At 47.2% G+C, this 17,397-nt stretch overlaps 1 protein-coding gene across 4 annotated transcripts in view; it reads left to right on the forward strand.

Moving 5' to 3' along the window:
- The first annotated feature begins 1,259 nt into the window (after positions 1–1,259).
- Positions 1,260–17,397, forward strand: part of IL1RAP (interleukin 1 receptor accessory protein) — a 61,230-nt gene continuing 45,092 nt past the window's right edge. For all 4 annotated transcript variants that reach the window (XM_024198642.2, XM_024198643.2, XM_024198644.1 and 1 more), the window contains exon 1: positions 1,260–1,328. The gene's annotated coding sequence lies outside the window, so the exon portion shown is untranslated. The remainder of the gene's footprint in view (positions 1,329–17,397) is intronic.

The raw sequence follows: 17,397 nt of genomic DNA on the forward strand, positions 1-17,397 counted from the left end.
CAGTGACCTCCACTGCCCACATGTTAATATTTCTGTTCATCTACTGCTGGCAGGGCTGCAGAGGACAACATGCACTCTGGAGGAATTATGTTGGGGAAGTTCTCTGGTCTGTGTTCTACTGGAGGTCAGACTAGATGATCACAATGGGCCCTCCTGGCCTTGGAATCCATGAAATGGCAAAAGCAAGTAACTAACTTGCCTAGGTCTTTATTATAATCCTGACCTTTTCTTCAAGCGTCAGCTCTGGGAGAAGTCACCATGATCCTGGCTTCCCTTCCCCCTCCGGCTCTGTTGCTGCAGTGAGAGACTGAGTCCCCCTAGCACGGCTCTACAGCCTCCTAGCAGCGTGTCTGTCCTTTGTCCCCTCAAGGTGCTCTTGTGCCTCCAGCAGGCACGTCTGTCCCTCAACCCACCCGGGCCCGGGGAACCAGCTTGAGATGCCTGGCAGAGCTGTGAAGCCTTCCTTATTTGCATTCATTTGAAGGCAGTTTAAAAGAATTGTGGGGACGGATTTTTTGCAGGGTGTTTTCAACAAGATACTTACACATAGTTCCAGCCCGACTTCTCCAGCTCTGTCACGCCAGATGGTTGAAGGGGTGTGTATGAGACAGGCAGGGGGCTAGGGATGAAGGGCCAGAGAACACAGCAGTCCCCCCTCTTCCGCCCCCCCCCATCCTTGATGCCTCAGCAGTGTTCTTCCCATTCTCCAGCTGTGTGAATGCAAGACCATCGGGAGGGGCAGAATCCCCTCCCTGCTGCGGAACAGCTGGAGCATCTGGAAGAGGAAAAAGTCTCCCTCTTTTATTATTTTTTGGAACATCGGGAAAGAAAGAATCCCCTCGCCTCCCCCACGCTGGCCCATCTGTAAGGACAGAATCTCCCTTCTTCTGCTGCACATCTGGAAGGGCAGAACGACGCCTCTGGCGCTGCACATCTGGAAGGGAATGACCCCCCCTGCCCCCTCTCCCCTTTGCACAGGGCAGAATTTCCCTTCTCGGGCTGTTCCAGAAGGGAACCATTCCCTGCACCCCTCCTCCCCTTTCCCGCACATCTGGCAGGGCAGATTCCCGCCCCTCCCTCCCCGCGCACAGCTGGACGGCTCGTCCCTGCTGCCGGGAAAGCTCCGCCCACCCCGCCGAGGGGAAGGAAACCCTCCTTCGTTTGCATAATAAGACGTCACTGGGGGAGGCCGGGCCAATCAGCCCCGCGGTGGGCGGGGCGCTGGGCGATGGGGAAGGCGCCGTAAGGAAAGGGGAAGAAGTCGCGGCACTCGGGCTGCGCTGCGTGCGGAACCCTCCGGCTGCGTGGCCCCTGGCGCCCCGGGGCAGGTGAGTGAGCCGAGCCGGGCCGGGGGCTGGGGGCGGGCTGGCGCTGGGGCAGATATGGGGTCCCAGATTTGAGGTTCCGCAGCGCCAGATGTGGTGCAGAGCCAGATGTGGGGTCCCGCAGCGCCAGATGTGGTGCAAAGCCAGATGTGGGGTCCTGTAGCGCCAGATGTGGAAGCGCAGCAGCTGTGGGTCCGGGCCTGGGCCCGGGCTCCGGATCGACTCCCCCTTGCTCAGCGGGGCATCGTTTCCCCTCCCGATCCTCTCCGGGGCTGGTGTCGGGGAGCCCCCGCCCGTGACACCTCGGCTGCGAGCCCCGGGGAAGGCGGGCTGGGTTCCTTCTCGCCCTGGGCTGGTCCCTGGCGTGTAAACCGCTCCTGAGCGCTGCTGCCCGGCCATGGGCAGTCGCTCCGCTGCGCTAAGGGATGGCAGGCCTGTGTCCCACGCGATTTCGCGAACTTTCAGCCCTCTGCAGAAAACTTTGCAAACACGAAATGTGTGGGGGTTGGGTTTTTGTTGTTGTTGGTTAAACCTTAACAGTTTTTTATTTTTATTTTTTAAAAATCCTGCACAGTTTCTTTTTCTTTGTGTACTAGCTCTGCCACAGATGTAGCCCTAGGTAAATCACTTAATCCCTCCGCCCAACCCCCGCGCCTCGTGCCTCAGTTTCCCCGTCCATAACATGGGGAAATTAATTCGACCTGGTGAAAAAAGGGACAAAGTAAATCACAAACACGGGCAAATTCGCACACACAGAAAGTCCCTTTATCTGAAAATTTTCAACCAACTCTAATATGTGAGCAGGAGGAGGGAGCAGAAAGGTTAAAAGGCTTAATTCATTTATGTTTATAATGTGTTTTGAGATCCTTAGATGAAAGGCATTGTAAGTCATCACTGTTATCATGAAATGGAGAGCCAGGTAAATAATAAGCATTGTAATTTAATTTAATGTAATTGTTTTGGCTCAATAAATTTAAATACACCAGCTTTTCAGATCCCCAAGGTCACTTAGAATAGTAGAGATTAGGTGGAAAGGAAAGATGCACTAAACTGTGCAAGATAGATTTGATAGAGGACGCACCCAGTATTAAAATGATCATAGCGAGAAGGGCCACAAATGCACACCTCAACTGCTTCCGCAGCACCTCCAGTATTCTCTGTATTCTCAGAAATGCAAACCGATTTGCTTTAATTCTCTCCTTTGGACTGGGGTGTGTGCAGGGAAATTGGACATGTTGATTCCTTGCCACGCGTCCAGTGGCACGGGGTGTAACTTTAATTTTCATCTGCACTTCAAGCAGAAGAGCCTTCAACAATGGCACTCTTCTGCTGTCCGTGGGGAGAAGAAGGGGGTGAGGGTGGGTCATACTGAAGATACAACATGAAAATAGAATGAAAAGGACCTATCCGAGCATGCAGCGTTCCCTCCTGTTTGGCAATACAGAGAACAATCTGAACCTGATTAGACGCTGGCAGCAGCCGGATCCTTTTCGCCATGTGTGCTTGTGGAGGGCAGCTGCTTGCAAATACAAAGCATTCTATAGCAGTATTTACAGAGAAAATGATGAAGTCTGGCTTGTTTTGTTGGAGCAGGGAGAAAGGCAGAGCATGGGGACTACGTCTTGTAAGCCCCGCAGTTCTGTGACCTATGTGGGTTTCACATGAGTTGATTAATAAACACCGCCAGGGACTGTCTCTCACTATGTGTTTGTACAGTGTCTGGAAGAATGGGTCCCTGATTTTGAGAGTTGTAGGTGCTATTGTAATACAAAACACACACATACACACCTCTGTGGTCTTCCTGCCGGCCACTCTTTCGTGGTTCAGCTAGTGACGATGCGCTGGCAAAATGTTTTAAACGTCCTTTCCTATTTTAAATAATTGGCTTTATTTTCATTTATTTTGTCATTGCACCAACTGCTTCTTTTATTTCTGAGATCCCAGCACGCACCTGATCAGATGTAATTAAAGCCGTTAATTTTCCCGACAGTCTGTTTTTAACTCTGCTGCCTTCTTTGTGGTCCCCGGCTGGTCCCTGAGCAGAAGTCCCTGAACTTAGATTTACGCCCAGAGAAGGCTTGCAACCTGAGGTCCAATATCATTTATTAACTGTACTATAAACAGTATAAAGAGCTATTTATAACAGGTTGCTCTTGGCAGCCCCAGAGTATTTGCGTATTTTATTGTCATGCACCTGGCAGAAAACATATCTAGCATGTGTATGGATGGAGCTGGGAGCCAGGGCATCACCTTGTCCAAGCAGCTTCGTGATTATGTTGTAGGGTGCTGTCACAGGCACCCTGCTTTCCTGTTCCCCACAGCGTATGTAGCTCTGGTGAGCAGTGAACGATACAGCTGGCTGAGTGTTCTGTAGGCTGCTCATGTGGAAATACCCACAGAGTTCCCCTCTGATATGGACTTATCTGCCGGATTTGTCTGTTTTCTATGCCCCACTTGGGTAAGTGATTTTGCTCTGGCATAACATGGGAGAGGGGCTGGGCACGGGGCATTGGGGAGCAGTAGGTAGAGATGGGGAGGAGTGAGAATCGGACGTAGGAGGCTGGGTGGGATGTGGAGAACATGGTGTTGAGGCAGAAACAAGGGCTGGGGGAGCGTGGGGGGGGGGGGAAGGATAGACCTTGGTGACTAGGACAAACTGAGGGGCAGCCTAGGGATTTGGGGAACATTGGGGTAAAGGTTTGAATTGGAGGAGCGGGCAGTGACGGGTAGCTGGGGTGCATAAGGGTGAGAGGGTGGGTGGGCTCCAGGCTGGAAGGTGCATGAGGTGAGGAGGTAGGTAGGACTGGATGCATGAGGGTGAATGGAGAGCATAGAAGTGAGGGGACTCTGGGGGCTTGACTAAGGGCCAAGAGGGGAGGCAAGGAGGTGATAGGACACTTAGAGGCCTAGCGGGGGCCCGGGGATAAAGAGGAACCTAGGGGGCTGGGAGAGACACTGAGGCCAAGGAGTGCCCAGGTGAGCTGTAGGACCAGGGGAGGGGATTGTCCCTTTCTGAAGCGCACACCCTAGAAGGTGGAGAAGAGAGAGAGATTTTGTCTGAACTGCACTCCTCAGGGCTGACCTTGCGAGGCGCTGTGGGCCTCCAACTCGGAGCCATGCAGTCAGCTTCTGCTGAAGTCCATGGGAGGCCCCAGCGCTGCCTCCTATTCCCTCCCATCTCTTATCATCCCCTTGAATTTTATTTCAGTCCTTGACAAGCAGAGGACGCTGCTGGCTGTCAAACCCTCTCTCCTTTTAACAGGATTCTGGGGTGGCACCGGCAGAATTTGCCCTGCAGAACGCTTATTACAGCTGATGACGTGTGAGAAGGAAAGACCCCAGCTTGTCTCGTAGAGCCCAAGCTGAGTTTTCAGGGCTGGTAGTTAGAGAAGGTGCAACCTGTGTGTGGATGTGTGTAAAATATGCCAGCCAACGGCTTCAGCCATGCTGTGCTGGTCTTTCATTGGCTCGTACAGTCAAGGTGAAGTGAAGTGGTTTAGAAAATAAAAATATATTCGCCTAAAAATACAAATGGCTCCATGTTAACAGTGAGCTGAGACACTTGCAGTGTTGAAGCTCTGAGTTCAAGACCTACTCGGGGTGGCTTTCTCCCAGCACAGCTGGTGGTTTTCACCGACACTGAAAGCAGAGCGGAGAACTGCATCCTTGGACAGTCCTGCTTATTTCGCTGAGTTGGTAGCACCCTGTGGCTCACAGCCGGTGTTCCTTCCAGCTGTGCTGTCTCAGCAAGGTAGACCAGATGCAGTGGCAGAAGGAAAGAATAGAGAGTTGTCATGTTTGCCACGCGTAAACTGACTTCTCTGTCCCTGCCAGTTCCAGGCCACCTGGGAATCTGGAAATTACTTGGAGGCAGAGCTCACGCGAATCCTTTTCCAACTGTGGAGCTGCCTGGCCTGTAACCCCAGCCCACTTCTCTTAGGGTGACCAGACAGCAAATGTGAAAAATCGGGACAGGGGTGGGAGGGCTAATAGGAACCTATATAAGAAAAAGACCCCAAAATCGGGACTGTCCCTATAAAATCGGGACATCTGGTCACCCTAACTTCTCTACAAGCTGCCATCAGCTGAATGTAGCGTCCTGAAATTAGGCTTCTGCTAGATTGACACCAAATATCCTCTTAATTTGGGCCTGAATTTAGGATTTTTTCCCCCAAAACATAAGGCTAATTTAATGTTTCTCTGAAAAAAGCCCATAACATTGCAGCATTCACAGGAGGGACAAAACTTGAAACTGGAGAGACACGAAATTGAAGTGTCAGTTTTTGTTGTGTGACCGAGAAAGGCAGAAGTACAGGAAAAATAATGAAAAAGCAAATTGGCTTTTCGAAGAGTCTTCAGTTGTAGTAATCTAAGGAGTTGTCAGGACTGCAAGGACAGTTTGTTAAAAAAGGAATGTTTAATCTGCTACCGTCTCTTTAATTTAGATGCACAGTGTTTTCTTAAACTTTCTAGATTCCTTGTATTAGACAAATCAAAAAGCAAGACAGACAATTTTTGTCGTAGTCCTTCATTCTGCCGGCATTTATGCACGTGAGTAACTTTATGCATGTGAATAGTTCAATGGGACCATTCTTGTTTATAATTTACTCATGTGCATGAGTGACGGCACGACACTGGCCTTCATGCTTAGAGCTAACTGAATGTCACATTATTATTAATTATTATTATTAGGGCTGTCAAGCGATTAAAAAAATTAATCGTGATTAATCATGTGATTAATTGCACTCTTAAACAATAATAGAATACCATTTATTTAAATATTTTTGGATGTTTTCTATTTTTTCAAATGTATTGATTTCGATTACAACACAGAATACAAAGTGTACGGTGCTCACTTTATATTTATTGTTGATTACAAATATTTTCCCAGTAAAAAACAAAATAAATAGTATTTGTCAATTTATCTAATACAAGTACTGTCGTGCAATCTCTTTATCATGAAAGTTGAACATACAAATGTAGAATTATTTACACAAAAAACTGCATTCAAAAAATAAAACGATGTAAAACTTTAGAAGCCTACAAGTCCACTCAGTCCTACTTCAGCCAATCACTCAGACAAGTTTGGTTACAATTTGCAGGAGATAATGCTGCCCGCTTCTTGTTTACAATGTCACCTGAAAGTGAGAACAGGCATTTGCATGACACTGTTGTAGCCAGCGTCACAAGATATTTACGTGCCAGATGCGCTAAATATTCATATGTCCCTTCATGCTTCAACCACCATTCCAGAGGACATACGTCCATTCTGATGATGGGTTTTGCTCGATACAATCCAAAGCAGACCAACGTATGTTCATTTTCATCATCTGAGTCAGATGCCACCAGCAAAGGTTGATTTTCTTTTTTTTTTGGTGGTTTGGGTTCTGTAGTTTCTGCATTGGAGTGTTGCTCTTTTAAGACTTCTAAAAGCATGCTCCACACCTTGTCCCTCTCAGATTTTGGAAGGCACTTCAGATTCTTAAACCTGGGGTTGAGTGCTGTAGCTATCCTTAGAAATCTCACATTGGTACCTTCTTTGCGTTTTGTCAAATCTGCTGTGAAAGTGTTCTTAAAAAAACGTGTGCTGGGTCATCATCCGAGACTGGCAGAATGTGGGTAAAACAGAACAGGACACATACAATTCTCTCCCAAGGAGTTCAGTCACAAATTTAATGAACGCACTATTTTTTTAACGAGCATCATTAGCATGGAAGCATTTCCTCTGGAATGGTGGCCGAAGCATGAAGGGGCATACAAATGTTTAGTATCTCTGGCACGTAAATACCTTGCAACGCCGGCTACAAAAGTTGCCATGCGAACACCTGTTCTCACTTTCAGGTGACATTGTAAATAAGAAGTGGGCAGCATTATCTCCTGTAAATGTAAACAAACTTGTTTGTCTTAGCGATTGGCTGAACAAGCAGTAGGACTGAGTGGACTTGTAGGCGCTAAAGTTTTACATTGTTTTGTTTTTGAGTGCTGTTATGTAACAAAAAAAATCTACATTTGTAAGGTACACTTTCACAATAAAGCGATTGCACTACAGTACTTATATGAGGTGAACTACTATTTCTTTTATTATTTTTACCGTGCAAATATTTGTAATAAAAATAATAATATAAAGTGAGCACTGTACACTTTGTATTCTGTGGTGTAATAGAAATCAATATATTTGAAAATGTAGAAAAACATCCAAAAATATTTAATAAATTTCAATTAGTATTCTATTGTTTAGCAGTGCGATTAATCGCGATTAATTTGTTTGAGTTAATCACGTGAGTTAACTGCAACTAATCAACAGCCCTAATATTATTATTATTATTTTTTATTTGTTTTACCATAGTGCCCAGGGGCCCTAGACATGGCCCATTGTGCTAGGTGCTATACAAACCCAGAACAAAAAGACACTACTTGCCCCAAACAGTTTACTGTCTAAGACAAGAGACAACAGATGGGGCAGGGGTCGCAAGCTGGAAGATTCTCTGCGACTTGAAGTCTTTAGATCACGATCTGGAGACTTCAACAGCAGAGTTAAGGGAAAGTGGGGGGGTCAGCTTTTGTGGCCTGCATCATGCGGGGGGTCAGACTAGATGACCATATTGGTCCCTTCTGACCTTAAAGTCTATGAGTCTATGAGTCTATGAGATGGATATAGACGGAGGCGAGAGTACCAGGAAACAATGAGACAGTATTGGTCAGCATGATGCACATAACCTTATCTAGCTATATATTTATATCAGGGTTAGTAAGAAGCACGCTACATTTTTCCTCAGAGAGATTTTACATTTGTTTTGCCTTTTTCTTTTTGTTTACACTTGTAGTTCTTTCTTTCTTCTTGATTGTTTTACCTTTGGTCCTAGGTCTAAATAATGACCTAATTGCTGTTAATTCCACCATAGGGGAATCAGATTTTTGAACGGGTAGAAATCATTTCTATCTGTTAGGTTAACACTAGTGGTTTAAGGTGTTACATTGTGACTTGGAACAAGGCCAAATGTTCTGTTGCTTGATTTAAGATTCTCATGGTGATATTTAATCTGGCTTTTTTAATCATTTAAGAAACCAAGAGGAATGTAGTTAGATTTACAAAATGCATTTGGGCATATGCTCAACATCCTTTTTAATAAAACCTAGCAGCTCAATCTTGCTCAGGCTGAAGTCAGTCGTTGTTTAGCTACTGACTTCTATGAGAACAGGAACGAGCCCTTATTCCGGCAAAGGTTTTACTGAAAGACGTCTATTTTTTCACAGCAATAAATTGCGTTTCTATTGCGCCCATCTGCTGGGGCTTCCCATGTGCCCAGCAAACCAGCCAGAGACAGTTTGTTCTAAGGAGAGTTGCTAAATAATTGTTGTTATTTAATCAGGATTTAAACCCGTGTTTTCAGTGGCGGGTAACCGGTGCATTCATCCATGACCCCACCACGGCCTACAGAACTAAGGGAATTAATTGAATATTTTGCACCTGCATGGTATTTGATAGCCTCACATCTCTAAGCACATTAAAAACATTGATTAAGATTCACACTTCCCCTGTGAGGTAGGAAGGTATTGTACTCCTTAGGTAGGTGGAGAAAGTGTAGCATGGAAAGCTTATGGCCCAAATTCTCATGAGCTTCCACTGATTTAGGGCATCTCAGTTTTGGGGGCCCAGATCCTCAAAGACACCTGACTCCCATTGCCCAGTTTGAGTCACCAAGGTCCTGATTGTCAGAAGGGCTGACTACCGTGGGTGCTCTGTACCTCTGAAAGTCAGGGCTTAGATGTCTCACGGTGGTCAACCAAAACTGGAGGAACCCTAAGTTAAGGGTCACTTTAGAAAACTTTTCCTAAGGGACATAGTCAAGGGCAAAGCAAATCATGTGCAGAGCTGGGAGCAGAACCCTAACTCCTAGTCCCTTGCTCTGATTAGTACCACACTGCAAAAGGTAGGCACAGTGCAAAACCAAACGAAACCCCAACCAAACAAAAAGAATCCCGCCTCGGCCCACTTAGATTTGTCAGTGGTTGCGGATAAAAAGCCCTGAGCTGCATAGAAATCCTTTACCCCTAAGTCTAGGGCTTTGCAAGCAAATTGTAAATACAGATAAATGATTTATTTTCTTCCGAATGATCCCGCCCTTATTTACAAATGATTGCGATAAGGCAGGAAAATCTCTACACTGTTGCATAACTCGGTCAGGCTGGCAAAGATGTGGAGGTTGGTGCACGCTGAATAAGCACACGCTCTTGCACAAGGACTGTCTCTTGGCTCTCGAAACACTTGACTTTAGCCACCCTTGCTTGTTAAAGTTCAGCTAGAGGCAGGCGCCGGCAGGTGGGGCGGAACAGGGGTGTGGGGAATACCTTGGGGGTCTGTCTGACACTCGGACGCCTTCAGACAAATAACGTCCTCCTGCCAGAATCATGGGCTGCGCTGAGCCCGGGACCTTTCTCCCTTGCTGGTTCCCAGAAAATGCCCACCTAGCCCTTTCCTGCCCACCCACCCGCATTGTTGGGGGTGGGCTGGCAAAGCAGACTCGCTGCGCCCCCCACCCGATTCTGGGCGGGTGTCTTCAGAGAGGTGTGCAGCCTGCCTCCTCACCCACCCCGCCAGCCGCAGCGACACTGCTGGAGTCCTCTACGCTGTGTCTGAGAAGCCGCAGAGCATGCCGGGCGGGGGTGAGCACCGCCTTAGTGAGAGAGGCCAGGGTGTGGGCAGCTAGTCCGGGTGGCTGGGAGGGGTAGCCAAGGTGTGGGTGTGGGGAGAAGAGCGCCAATGGGCAGCCCTTCGAGATCATGGCTCAGTGTGAGTGGGGACCCTGAGGCCTGTTCTGGGGAGGGTAGGAGCTCAGCCCAGCCATATTCATCTTTCCCTGTCCCCCAGTGAGAACCTCTCCCTCTTCCTGAAGCTCTGTGTCAGAGGAGCAGCCTGCAGCTCTCCTCCCGCGTCAGCTGGAGCCTGAGTCCCTGTGGAATTCAGTAACCACACGCTGCCGACAGGGCCAGGCAGACCTGGGCTGGGAGCGCTGACTGGGCCAGGCTATGGGACTGTCAGTGTCTGGGGCAGGGACTGGCTTTTTGTGGGAGTGTGCAGCACCCAGGACAGAGTAAGAGTGTGGGACGGGAGACGGAATCCACCCAGAGGGGCTGGGAATTCCTGGCTCACCGAATGCAGCGTTCCTGCCACGTGGCAAACAGAGTGCGTCCGTCCCTACCGGGCTCCCTACGTTACAGAGAGTCCTAAGTGGTGGTTGCCAAAGGGGGTGAGCCTGTCGCTCCAGGGCCGCCGTCCTCCTCCTCTCTCGCTCCGTACTGAGATGGATACAGCTCAGCACCAAGCGAATCATGCTGTGCAACGGGCCGTGGTTTTCCAGCCCCGCCGCTTAGCTCAGGGCCATAACAACATAAGGCAGTGAAATTCAAAGGAGCCCCTTCCGTATCCACTGGGTGCACCAAACGGGTATTTGCTGATAAGCAGTGTCAAGGGGCAAAAGGGGAAATTCCGACTGTCTTTTTTGTGTGTGTGCATAGATCTTTCTAAAGGAATGCAGTGGCTGAGCAGTGAGGAGGCTGCGGGGTTTGGTTGTGGGCGGTGCAGATTTTACAGTAATAAAGCACCCACTTCCTGGCAGCTGGGACTTGAAAACCCCAGAAATGAGACACTTGGAACTGTGGAGGTTTTAGCCTGAAGTAGTTTGTCTGCCTTGTCCCTGTGCCTCGCAGCCTCTGGAAATGTCAGCAATGCATACATTACCTTTTGTTTGTCCTTCGGCTTGGGGGATAAATTCATTGACCTCCTGAAATCAATCATATTCTCCCTGAATAATAAATATTGATGATCATCACAGCATTCCGCGGCTACTTTGAGTTCCGTTCCAGCCCTCCCTGCTTGTAGGTGCAATATATCATGAGGCACAGGTTCTCCTAGAAGGCTGCTCCCTAGATGCTTTCCGTGGTATTTTAGGGTCCCTTTGTTTCAAGGTACATTTAATACTGCTGGTGAAGGGTGCCTAGTTGTGTCCTCTGGGCAGGTAAGCACAGGCACGGCCAGGACAAGTTTCCCATGCTTAGTGGTGTGCTGGGGATACCTCGGGGCCATCTGGAATCCCCCTTGGTATCTGAGAGCCTCACAATCTGTGTGGTGTTTGACCTCCCAACACCTGTCTAAGGTAGCACAGTGCTATTATCCCCATTCTGCAGATGGGGAACGGGCGCCCCGAGAGGCTAAGTGACTTACTCAAGGTCCCACAGGAAGTCTGTGCTGGTGAAAATCGAACGCAGATCAGCGTCCTAACCATTCGGCCCTCCTTAGTGCATTAGATTGCATCACGTATCAGGTCTCTCCTTCACTCACCGCTTCCCATTAACATTGCTCAGTGCACTCAGTGTGTTTTTTCAGGAATAAAGTATAAACTTGGTCAGCAAAAATCCCACCCTCCGATGAGTTTGTTTCCCCACTGGTGTCTCCTCTTTCCCTTGTTACGATTATGAGCAGGTGGTTTTGTTTAAATGGGGGGAGGGAGGGGAATGAAAAGATTGTCCTGTCCCATACTTGGGCCCCTCAGCAATTTGCTTGGCCTTGCCCCCTTGCATGGGCTTCGACAGAGGCTAAGGGGGACCCTGCTTTGCAGGGACCCCTTGTTAAAATATTACCAGCATGTCACTGTCCCAACTGCCTCACCAGTGCTCCTCAGCCCTGACCTAGGCTGGATTTGAATTGGCTCCCAAGAGGTGAATGGGTCTTTTTTAGCTATTTATTTTCATTCTGGCTGAATTGCAAATGGCTATAGGGATTTTAAGAAAAATCAATCTATAAATGACATCAAATCTGCCTTCTAGCAGAGACATAGGGCCCGATCCAAAACCCACCCGAGCCAACGGGAATCTTCAGTGGGAGTTGGAACAGACCCCAAGTTTGCAAAAGCTCAGTCCTAAAAGGAGGAATGTGTGAAACAAAGGATTATAACAGATGCAGCTTTAACAATAGCCATTGCTGTCTTGTGTCTGCTATAAAATAAGGAAATTATAGACACACTCCAAAGAAAGATGGATACATGGTTTAAAAAAAGAAAAAGTCAGCCTTGCTTCTCAGCTAAGGTCTCAAACACTTGGGTTTTGTCTACACAGGGATTTTAGCCAGTGAGGCAGCTATGCTGCTGGTGCTGCAAATGCCTGGATGGTTTATACCAGTGCAGCTTTCATCAGGGTGCGCTGAAGTAATGGAAATCATGCTGCATGAGTGTAAACTGTGTCTTTGCTAGGGGTTGATACTGGTGTAGCTCCACTGTTGGCTCCCATCCCAGTGGAGAAGACGCCTGAGCTATTGAAAACGGTCGGTGTAGGCCTGGTTGCGGAGCTGGAGATGTAGCAACATGTGTGGGGTTTGGTGGTGATTGCACAGCAGAGGATGGGGAAAAAATGACACTTCATGGTTCTTGAAATGGGACATTGTGACACTGGGGAACTTTTCTTTGCCGATGTCTGGATGAGTGACTTGCTGGGTCAAAGGACGGGCAGAGAATTGGAGAGATTTGTGAAGTGTCAACGTAGGGGGTAGGCAGGAGTCAGGTTTCTGTCCCACCAGAATGTTTGAGATTTTAAAAAAGAATTCCTCTCCCAAATCAGGAAGAAAAAATGAATTATTGATTTTTATGCTAAATTTTCATGAACTGACAAACTGAAAAAAATTTCAGTTCAGGTCAATCAAAATGTTTTGGTCTGATAATTCCAAAAGGTTTCATTTCAATTTATAAGAACATAAGAATGGCCATACTGGGTCGGATCAATGGTCCATCTAGCCCAGTGTCCTGTCATCCGACAGTGGCTGGTGCCAGGTGCTTCCGAAGGAGCGAACAGAACAGGGCAATTATCGAGTGATCCATCCCCTGTCATCCAGTTCCAGTATCTGGCAGTCAGAGGCTTAGGGACACAGAGCATGGGGTTCATCCCTGACCACCTTGGCTAATAGCCATTGATGGACCTGTCCTCCATGTCCATGGATTTTGATCTGTTTTTTTTCTGTTTTTAATATTAAGTGAAATTTTGCTACGAAAAGTCATTTTGAACCAGAAAACCAAAACTTTTCATTTGGAAAAATATCAAAATGTTCTGTTACGACAATTCTAAAACACTTTTTTTTCAACTGTATTGAGTTGGCAAATTCCTCAAAATTAGCTCTTTCCTACAGACAGTTCTGGTTTTGATAAATCGGTATTTTTGGTGGGGAGAAAAAAGTTTTGTTGAAAGGGGAGCCTAGACAGTGACATTTTTCAGACATCTTCAGCCCCCCAGTAGGCTCCTCCCATTCCCTCCCCTCCACTGGACAGGGCACAGATTGGTCCTGCTGATGGTGCCCTTTTGTCTGAAAAAAGCCACTTCCGATTTCAAATCTGCTGATTGCAGAGATCTCCAGCAGGTGGGATTTAAATGTCATCACCCAGCCATGGCAATTTTCCTCATGCTGTAAACCACTAGTCACGGGATCTAGCCAGGAGCTTTCTTCAGCGAACATCTCCCGCACACCAGCCGAGCTCCAGATACAAGCACTCTGTCCATTGGAGTGCTGCCTTGTCGCTTCGAAGATGTGGGTTGCTGTTGTGATCCCCTGCGTGATCTGTTTCTGTTTGTATGCCCGGGCCAGTCAAAGCCCATGCAGCTGGAAATCCTCCTTTTTTCACAGATTCCAAGGCCAGGAGGGACCGTTGTGATCATTTAGTCTGACTTCCTGTAGAACACAGTCCGGAGAATGTTCCCAACATAATTCCTAGGGCAGAGCTTTTAGAAAAACATCCAATCTTGAAATTGAGCTGGGATAGAGAATCCACCACGACCCTTGGCAAATGGTTTCAATGGTTAATTACTATCACCGTTAAAAATGTACGCCTTATTTGCAGTTTGAATTTGTTTAGCTTCAACTTCCAACCATTGGTTCATTTTATACTGTTCTCTGCTAGATTGAAGAGCCCATTATTAAATATTTGTTCCCCATGTATGGGGGGGGATAGCTCAGTGGTTTGAGTATTGGCCTGCTAAACCCAGGGTTGTGAGTTCAATCCTTAAGGGGGCCATTTAGGGAACTGGGGTAAAAATCCATCTGGTGATTGGTCCTACTTTGAGCAGGGGGTTGGACTAGATAACCTCCTGGGGTCCCTTCCAACCCTATGATTCTATGTAGATACTTGTAGACTGTGATCAAATCATCCCTTAACCATTTCTTTAAGTGAAATTGATTGAGTTCCTGAGTCTATCACCGTAAGGCAGGTTTTCTAATCTTTTAATCAGTCTTTGGGCTCTTCTCTAAACCCTCTCCAATTTATCAACATCCTTCTTGAGTTAAAAGCAACAGAGGGTCCTGTGGCACCTTTAAGACTAACAGAAGTATTGGGAGCATAAGCTTTCGTGGGTAAGAACCTCACTTCTTCAGATGCAAGTAATGGAAATCTCCAGAGGCAGGTATAAATCAGTATGGAGATAACGAGGTTAGTTCAATCAGGGAGGGTGAGGTGCTCTGCTAGCAGTTGAGGTGTGAGGGAGGAGAAACTGCTTCTGTAGTTGGATAGCCATTCACAGTCTTTGTTTAATCCTGATCTGATGGTGTCAAATTTGCAAATGAACTGGAGCTCAGCAGTTTCTCTTTGGAGTCTGGTCTTGAAGTTTTTTTGCTATAAGATGGCTACCTTAACATCTGCTATTGTGTGGCCAGGGAGGTTGAAGTGTTCTCCTACAGGTTTTTGTATATTGCCATTCCTGATATCTGACTTGTGTCCATTTATCCTCTTGCGTAGTGACTGTCCAGTTTGGCCAATGTACATAGCAGAGGGGCATTGCTGGCACATGATGGCATATATAACTTTGGTGGACGTGCAGGTGAATGAGCCGGTGATGTGCCAGAACTGGACACAGTACTCCAGTTAAAATAACTTCTCTACTCCTACTCACGAGTCCCCTAGACATCCCAGGATCACATTCACTATTTTGGCCACTGTCACACCGGGAGCTCATATTTAGCTGATTATCCACCACAACCTCCAAATCTTTTTCAGAGTTCCCTGGGTAGAGTCCCCCATCCTGCAAGCATGACAAAGAATGTATTCTTTGTTCCTAGATGTATACATTTAGCTGCATGAAAACACATGCACTTTGCTTGTGTCCTGCTTACTAAGCAATCCACATCCCTCCGAATCAGTGACCTGTCCTCTGCATTATGTACCGCTCCCCCAAGTTTTGTGACACGTGCCCTCCTTCACTCCCCCCACCTCCCACTTCTCCCAAAGTGTTGGATTGCTTTGAATGCTGCTCCTGGTGTCAGGATGGGTTCCCTTCCCCAAAGAACAGCAAAACATTGTTTCCCTACCTGCTATTCACATCGGGGTTCATAGCGAAGGATTAACACTTTTCAAAACTGCAGGGCTTTAAGGTTATGGGAAGAAGAAGAAACAACCCTCCTGCTCTGACATCCCTGATGCAGGCAGCGTGCAAGAATGCGGAGCTCCAACTTGCCTTCCTGTCTGCTGCCAATCACCCGGGCCAAAGTAGAGTACTTCTGGAAGGCTTATGGGACCCTCTTGAGCCAATGCAACGTGTATCTTATTTTTATAGGGTTTATAATGAATATATAATACAGGGTTTGGAAAACATTTACCAAGCACCTACTAGCCAGAGGACTAAAGCTACTGGCCTACTGGAAAGAGCTGAAAGGCCTGGTATAAATGAAAGTAGTGTCTGACACAGTGTCCCCTGCAGAAGCAGCGATGATATTACCTGGCCCAAGGCAGATTTCTTTCTAACTCCCAGTAGTTAGCGATTGGCTTAAGAGGAGGGTTTGTATCTACTCTGTCTTGTGCCGGTTTCCTACCGGTGTAGCTCCAGTGACATCAGTGGAGTTATTCCTGACTCTCGCTGGCATATGTGGGATCCGAATTTTAATTTCTTGGGTGGGGAAAAGGGAGTCAATTTCTCTGCCTATTTTAGGTACTTCTATGGTCCTATTTCAATAGAATCTGAGTGCCTCACAATCTGTGATGTATTTCTTATAGCTAGGCAGGAGCTGGATTTTCCGTTTGATGGGAAATAGGACAAGTTCAAAATATTTTTCTGTTCTGAAACAAAAGCAAAAATTTCAAACTTGCCCATGAAATGAAATCCCCCCATGTTCAATGCAATCGAAATGTTTCACTCTGATTTTGACATTTTAAAATAAAATAGAATGTAAAATGAAAGAATTTTCGAGACAAAAATTCCTGGCCACGTCTAGTATTTATCCTCCCATCGGCCCTGTGTAGCAGTGCTATTATCCCCATTGTACAGAGGGAAACTGAGGCACAGAGGTTAAGTGACTCACCTGGGGTCACACAGGAAGTCTGTGGCAAAGCAGGGAAATGAACTCATGTCTTCCAAATCCTACACTAGTTCCCTAAGCACTGTACCATCCTTTCAGTGGTGATAGGCAATTATTTTGGACCTTCATCAGGGCCTTTTATTCTTAACGTGTCGCTAGATCACTCTGTCTCGCTGCTTCTTCTGTGTCACTGGTGACACGGGGCCAGATTCTGGGCTTAATTCGTGCCGGATGTAACTCCACTGGCTGTAGTATAGTCACAGCCGGGGTGGATTTGACCTTCAAGCGAGATGCATGTGTTTTTCTAAGGGCAGAATTCAGCCTACCTCGTTGGCCGGCATGACTGCCTCTGAGATTAGGGTACTCTGGGTGTAGTGGACTGGCCAGTGTATTCAGTATTGGATTGTTGTGGCAATTCCCCCTATTGCATTCTTAAAAGCTTCGTGCAAAGGGAGACTTTAATGAGCATACAGCTTCCCAGAGAGGGAACGTTGGGGTCTGAAAACCCACAGCGCCTGCTATTGCTCATGCTCTCGGCACAGTCCCGTGTGACGTTAGGCTGCTCGGAAGAGCTCTCCGTGGAACGTGCAAACTCACCACACTAATGGTTTGCTTCCTGGGAGATGTGTGCGGAAACCCTGAGAAACTCGAACAAACGGCAGTGTCATTCAATGCCAAAATCGCCTCCGGAAGAGTGATCTGGTCCGAAAAAAACCACAGTAAGTCCCAGCTAAATGGAGCCCAGATGGT

Source organism: Terrapene carolina, unplaced genomic scaffold (assembly GCF_002925995.2).
Source record: "Terrapene carolina triunguis isolate 2854851 unplaced genomic scaffold, T_m_triunguis-2.0 Scaffold88, whole genome shotgun sequence".
Lineage (NCBI taxonomy): Eukaryota > Metazoa > Chordata > Testudines > Emydidae > Terrapene > Terrapene triunguis.